This window comes from Jatropha curcas, chromosome 4 (genome assembly GCF_041381405.1).
Source record: "Jatropha curcas cultivar XTBG-Jc1 chromosome 4, XTBG_Jcur_1.0, whole genome shotgun sequence".
NCBI lineage: Eukaryota > Viridiplantae > Streptophyta > Magnoliopsida > Malpighiales > Euphorbiaceae > Jatropha > Jatropha curcas.
Genome location: NC_143154.1, coordinates 28,881,949 through 28,889,575, shown reverse-complemented (window position 1 = coordinate 28,889,575; position 7,627 = coordinate 28,881,949). Strand labels below are relative to the sequence as shown.

Genomic DNA, 7,627 nt, shown 5'->3' with positions numbered 1-7,627 from the left:
CAAGATTCTTCTTTGAAGTCTCTTAAATTTAGAGGAAAGCTTCTCCGTTTCATTTTGACAGCAAATAACTTTGAGCCAGAAGGATCACTTATTTCACAAGTTTTATCTTTAAATAGCAAACTGTAATTCTTATCCAGCAATTGACCAACCGAAAACAAGCTTTGATTTAGTTCCGGTACGTAAAGAACATCGGAAACAAGCTTTGTACCTGAAGGAGTTTGAACAATCACATCTCCTTTGCCTTTGACATCAACAAGCCTACCATCTCCAAGTCTGACTTTTGAAGAATAGCTTGTATCCAAGCTATCGAAATTCACCAAGTTTGGTGTCATGTGGTTAGTGCAGCCACTATCAACAAGCCATGCTTCTTTAGCTTCAATTGAGACACCACATTTTTCAATTTCATTTACTGCAAATAGTTGTTCTTCATACTTTTCAGAATTTTCGGTGACTTGTGCATGATGGGCTTGTGTTTGTTGATTCTGGTTTGTAGAACAAACTTTCTCGGTGTGACCAAATTGCTTACAAACCTTACATTGAGCTCCAGGTCTGAACCAGCAGTAGTTCTCAGTGTGATTTGTTTTTTTGCAATGTGGACAAGGTGGAAATCTGTCCTTCCTCCAATTTTTTCTGAAATTCTTCTTCATTTTTGGTTTTCTGTCAGTTTGCTGGCCTCTTGAACCTCCTTCTTGCATTTTTGTTTTATGAGTCACAACAAGAGCCTTCTCTCCAATGGTTTCTTCTTCCCTATAGGCTTTTCTTTGTTCTACAGCTTGTAGAGCATTTGAAAGCACATTCAAGGATATTTGTGACATGTCCCAAGTTTCTTCAAGAGAAGAAATCTTGGCTTCAAATTTTTCAGGGAGAGTCACCATAACTTTCTCCACAATTCTCTTCTCTTCTAACTCTTCTCCCAACAATTGAATTTGGTTTACAATTTTCATAACTCTATCAACATAATCTTTCACCTTTTCATTTTCCTTCATTTTCAACATTTCAAATTCTTTTCTTAAATTGAATATCTGCATCTGTCTAGTTTTTTCAGATCCATGATACTCAATTTTTAACTTCTCCCAAGCTTCATGTGCTGTCTCACATGTCATAATCTTGGTGAAGATAGGATCTGCAACAGCTGCATGGATATAGGACAGAGCTTTTGGAGCCTTAGCAACCTCTTCTTCATGTTGTCTAATCTGCTGAAGGGTTGGATTTTGATTAAGAGGTGGAGGTACTCTGTTTTCCTCCACATACTGCCATAATGCAAGCCCCTTGAAATAAGCTCTCATCTTCACAGCCCAAACATGATAGTTTTCCCCATTAAAATGAGGTGGTGAAAGAGACATGCTGCTGGAAGCCATTTGAGGAAAAGCAAATAAACAGAAAAACTTCACAAATTCTGGTTTATTTGGTGGCTTTCTCTATGACTTTCACTCAAACACACACACAGCCCTTTGAGATCAAGGTTGCTCTGATACCACTTGTTGGTTTAGAAGAGCAGAAAATTAAGGAAGAGAAGGAAATTCTGCAGAAAAAGAAAAAGCTGCAGATTTTGTGAGTGTGAAGAAACAATTAATTTCTTGTTAATTCCATTACAGCATAATGTAAACATTTATAGTAGAGCTAGTCTAAAGTTTGTTCACCAACCTTCCATAAGTCAAGAAAGGTTGTTCACCAAACCTACCTAAAAGCAAGGTAGTTCACTTACCTCTTGATTTCAACAAAATACAACAAAATCTAAATGACTTTAACAAAATACCTCCAAAAATTGTCAACAACACTTGCATCAATAGCTGTAGCTGTAACTTTAACAAGAAGGATATGTTGAAGTACCCTTGGCCCCTCGGTGCCTCTTCAGCTCTAGTTTTTAAAATTTTGATTCTCTGTTCTCATGAAGTTCAGCTCTATCGCAGAATGTTAAGTGTTTCTTTTTGTTTTTTCTTTTTTAAAGTAAAGGTTAACAACGTTAATCAAATAGTAGAGATGCTATAAAATCTCGTAAGACCATATGAATAAAGCCTTTGTCTGATGTTTTCTCCTTTTTCTTTAGCAGATAAAAATCAAGCTGCAAATGGGTTTGATACTCAGCAGGGTAATCGAGATAATTCTGCTTTCTTTTCTTTTACAATCCTAGAGAAAAGGTACCTACCTAGTATCAAATTTGCATGAAAACACCCTGAAAAGTCGGATTTGCCATGCTATTGTCTGAACAAGAAAACTCTTACACATTCACCATTCAGAAACTGAAAATTCTTTATTATTGTATGAACAAGAAAATTTTGTCTGAATCTGGCCTTTTTGGGGAATATAACATGTGGGGATTGGGGAAAGATGTAGAGTCTTCAAGCAAGCCATAAGTATCAATCATTAAAGAATGTTCAATATAGAGTCTTCTTTATAAGTAATTATACGAAGTGCAGACAATCAATATAACTACACTGCAAATGATAAAATTGTAATTTCATCGAACAACCTCTTTGCCGAAAGATATGAATTGCATCAAATCATACAGAAAATAAAATAAATTTATTCAAGCAAGCTATAGAGAGAAGGGCACCAACCATTCAGCATATCAATTTTTTGAATATATAATCAATTATCATATATGATTTCTTCTCACCCAAACCATTGGTGTAAGCATAAGATTCATGTTGGACTATATATATATATATATATGTTGGAATTTAAACCATGCAGAGACAACCCTTGGCTAGAATATCAAAGTCATATAGCAAGACCTCTTATGCTAAGATTTAAGTTGCACAGTAGTGTGAAAACAGAATTATGCCCGTCTAAAACTGATGACCAAAAAAGTGCCACATGAAGTCTTCAACTGACTGCATCAAGGATGGATGGCTGGATGAAGTAAAAGTGAAACCGTTTCAAAACTATCTGGATGGGCCTAAACCTTAAAAAGCACCCTCGGCTTTCTTTGAAATAGCAATTACATTAAAGTTGAGGGAGTCAGGATTTTTCTGAATCATTTTCCTTATGACTTTGGTTGCATCCTGTCATTAAATAAAACATCATCAAATACACAAGTAAGAATTGATATAGATTTTATGTGCATCCAATGTCTTGATATAAACTATTGCCACAATAATGAATGCAAGTTGGGTTTGATATAAATTATTCCCCTTTTCTTCTGAGCAGCACATAGGCTACACTAGAACAGACCAAGGAGGAAAAAAGTCTATGCTGAAGATTACAAATATGCACCTGTAATAAGCTCCCTGGTGAGGTTTGGCCATGTGTTATTGGTCCCGACTTTCTTCCATCAAGCTCAAAAAGTTGCCCTGCATATAACATAGCCACAGATAGTAACCATGAATGGAAGCATAACTACAGTAATTCTATTTTGCAAACATCTCTGGTTAAGTACAGCATATTGTTGCTTTTTATCTCATTGGTCTTTCATGCTCAGAGATGCACACAGAGAGTGAATCACTGTCTAAAAGTATATACCTTCCACACATGTGAAGCAGATAAAATGAGTGTCAACATTATCTGAAGCCTGCGCATAGAAAAATTGATAAAAAAAATGAATCAGGATCTTAGCGGAAGAAAATAAAGATAAATGTGTCGCTAGTTTTCAGTAATTTTATTCATTTGATTGACACAAGGAAGGAAAAAGAACATTTACAAATTCCTAATTCATATCACTTACAGATGTCACTCTCCCATCAGGCACGATGAAGCTGGTGCCCTCTGCAACTTCACATATAGATTAAACCCACCCCTTCGTTCCTAAATCCTAGCCAAATCACTTGTTTTAGCCTGTCACTATTAAGTCTGGAGACCAATGCAGCCTTCTCAATGCTCAATAGATAAAACTTCCTGACACTTGACACTTTGCTAACTCATCAAAACCCTCCAAACTAAGGTGGTTGAAGGACGAACTATTAGTAGAACTCATTTGCTTTGGGTTACCCATGTTGAATATCTTATTCAATGACATTTTATCTTAGTCATTTGGCACGATATCTGTGGACAAACTTTGTGGTCCTTTACAGTCCAGGATGTACCAGCCATTTCTTTTCTGCAGTTAGAGTACCCCATGCTGATAAATTATTTACTTGTATATTTAGTTAATTATAACTCATAATCTATTATTTTGTTTCACATAAATAAATAATTAATTAAACTCTAAAATTGTTTTTTTAATATAAATATATATAAAATAAAGAAAAAATAAAAAAAGAATGGAATAGTTGAAGATTCTTATGGATAATTCAGAACTATAGCTTTCATATCCTGTGTACTGAGCATATAAATGTATTGACTTCCTCCATGGTTTCTTTGCTTTATTTATTTTTGGCTACACTCTGGATTCAGTACTACCAAAATTCATTGACAAGAATTGCAATAAGGCAATAAAGGAATGGATAGAAATATTCTCTAAATGCAAATAACATCATACAATAACTTTTTTATATTATATTAAATTTTTGGTTCCGATTTCCATTAATGATAAGATGTTTATATGAATCGAAATTAATACATTTGTAAATTCTTTGCTTTAATTAAAACAATTAGCTTCATCTGTATATATTATGAATCAACTGAAATTTTAGAATCTTATATTAGTTAGAGCAAATCAATCAAATTGACATTTATTTTAGGCATATCATTTTTCGGTTCAAAACAACCAAACTAAATCCGAACTGATCTAATTAAGTTCACTATTAAATGCTTTACACAGTATTTTATCCAATTTTCAATTATTATAAATCTATTCGGTCAGATTGAACGGACTCGTACATAAAATCTGTGAAGCCGGTCTCGTAGGCAAGAGGCACACGTGCACAAGTAAGCCCATACTGCCGCAAGTTGGGTTATCCAAATCCAATCCAATAGCCCATTTTGACTTTCAAAGGTTTGACTCTATACTTTTCTTTCCTTCAACTCCAACGATTTTCAAAGTTCACAACAGTTCAACCATTGATCACTAACTACTCCTTTGCTTCTCAAAATTTAATTTCAAGTTTCAACATTTTTGAAGCCCTAAATAATTTTGTTTCACACTGTCATCTTCATCTACCTCACATTATTACATTGTCAGGTGGGATCCATGCTTCTGCAAAATCAGAGCTTATAATATTTGACAATTTTGCAGTTCATATGTAGCAATAAATATATCATTTTTCTTCAACTCCAGTCATTTTCAACAGCTGAATAGCTGCCATAACCATATATAATGAAGGGGTCAAGGGGAAGACTTACCTTTTGTTTGATATAAAAACTGTTGAGAAAAAATTATATCCAACATGTCAAGAAGTCTTTTTGAATTAAAGTTCAATTTAGCTATTAAATTTGTTAAGCGAGATTAAAAAGATCAGATTTGATCTTTTCAGCTAATTTAACTCATGAATTTGTTCAAAATGATTAAAAAGATCGAATTTAATATTTTGAGTTAATTTAGCCGTTGATTTTTTATTGTATTTATAAACATTTAAGATTACAGTTCGGATCAGACTGTATAATTTATTTTAAAAAATTAATTAAATATGAATTAAAGGAAAACTATATATGAAGTATATTATATTCTCATCTTAACTGATAATTTTTAGTTTATAAAAATATAAATTAATTTAAACATTTTAAAATTGATGTGAAATCCATGTAGTTCTTGTGTTGAACATATTAAGTTATACTTCATGTTTTGTAAATTTAGTGTGTTACCAAGATGATGCTCTAGAACAAAAAAGGAAAATATTCAATCCCGTCGAATTAAATCAATTTATTACTTTGTAAAAATTTTAAAACAAGTTCAAGGGATAAATTGATCTAAAATTTTAAATATGATATTTTTAATTTTTTAAAATAATTATTGTCTGAAGAAGATAAATTTGATCTTTTTGATCCCGTTAAATAAGATTAGAGTCTGAATTGACATTTATTCCTGATCTTTTTTTTGACAAAAAGACAATAAATTAAGAGGAAGTCCTAGCAAGCAACCCTTGTACAAATATCATAAATTCAAAGCAAGTTTTGTAATCAATCAACTGTAATGTATGATAGCCAAAATTTAAATTTCTGTAGCATAGAATAAAATTCATTAAACACTTGGTTGTTGGAAAATTATGCTTCCAGCATTACCATATCAGAGCAAAAAATATCATCCCTAAGACAGGCTATGGTCACAATTTTGTATCAGACTTGCATAATTTTTAGCCATGGTCAGTGAACTTGAGCTATATAAATTCTAAATTTCTAATTGTTGGGATTATAACTTATCCCGAGTAGGGCCCGTGGAAAAATGCTCTAATAATTACGTATTGTATATTGACGATCGAATCCATCAGAAATAATAACCACGGTAAAAATTAAATAATTATCGTAAATGCCAGATAAAAATAAAGACACCGAGATTTACGTGGTTCACCCTTCAACTGTTATGGGCTACGTCCAAGAGACAAAAACTCCTAATAATTCTTCCACTCAAAAATAGTAGGTACAAAAGAGATTACAAAAATAGTGGTATTCTAAGTGTTTCCCCAAAAAAAAAACACCCCAAAAACTATAATTCTCACTATTTTCTCTCTTTCCCAATTTTAGGAACCATTTCTTAAAATTTTCTACACTTAAATGTGTAGATCTCTTCGTTTATGTTTTGTGCATTGTTTAGTGAAAAACCTTCTCCTATAAATAGGAGAAGGGGACGCGTTATTAACATGTCCACTGAATGAATGCGTTAATCACACGTCCATTTTTTCCTTCCTTTTTTTCTTTCTTTCTTCGTTCTGTGGCCTTCTTTGACTGCCAAGAAAAAAAACTTGTTTTACCTTTTTTTTTTTCTTCAAACTTGTGTGGGTCCCACATATTAGAGAGACCCCACAACACTAATAACATGTCATGAACAAATCCGGTGACCAACACTATTAAAAGCAATCTGCTTTGTAAATATTTGGAGACCGTCTCCTGAAATTTAGAAATCAATAAGATAGAAATCTGTTAGAAATGTTAATAATAAATCCAACTTATTATAACGGCCAATTAATTATTAATGAATTTGATTAATTACTTCTATGGTCCAGATTTAACAAATTTGAAGGAAAATGGAAGACATACAATCTATGGAGGACATACCATATACAATGCAGAACATGTACCTGGATGATTAGCTCTTGGATCGGTAATATTTCTCATCATGGACCATTGTTGCATCATAAGTATGGAAGCTATCATCATATCCTCCTCCCCCCCCCCCCCCCCCCCAAAAAAAAAGGCCCTTCTTGTGCTGTGATTCTGTCAGCAAAAAGAAATAAATTAGAAGAAATTCCCTCTTTGTGAACAAAGTATAGGAATGTGAAGCCAAAATAGCACACTTAAGATTTTCCAAAATAACTTGGATAAACGACAAGTCTAATGGTTTTAGCCAACTATCCCTCGTTTAAATAGTGAAAATGATAAATAGATCAGTATGCATAAACGATGGGACGTTTTCTATTGAATTGTGAGAGTATGCATAAATGACGTTGCGTTTTCTACTGATTTGTGAAAGTTTATCAACTAAACGTGCATGTCGTCAAGTAGGATTTATCATTTTCAAAAACCATCATTAAACTGATTTGTGCGTGTATCTTTTATTAGTCTTTCGTTTTTTTTTTTTTCTTCGAAACGGTTTGCA

At 33.0% G+C, this 7,627-nt stretch overlaps 1 long non-coding RNA gene across 1 annotated transcript; it reads right to left on the bottom strand.

Annotated features, from left to right (window-relative positions):
- Positions 1 to 2,635: 2,635 nt before the first annotated feature.
- Positions 2,636 to 3,714, bottom strand: LOC149497181 (uncharacterized). Its single transcript, XR_016320598.1, has 3 exons — positions 3,463 to 3,714; positions 3,217 to 3,293; positions 2,636 to 3,005 (listed from the first exon to the last, which is right to left on the bottom strand). It is a non-coding gene; the product is annotated as an uncharacterized LOC149497181 (long non-coding RNA).
- Between the last annotated feature and the right edge of the window lie 3,913 nt (positions 3,715 to 7,627).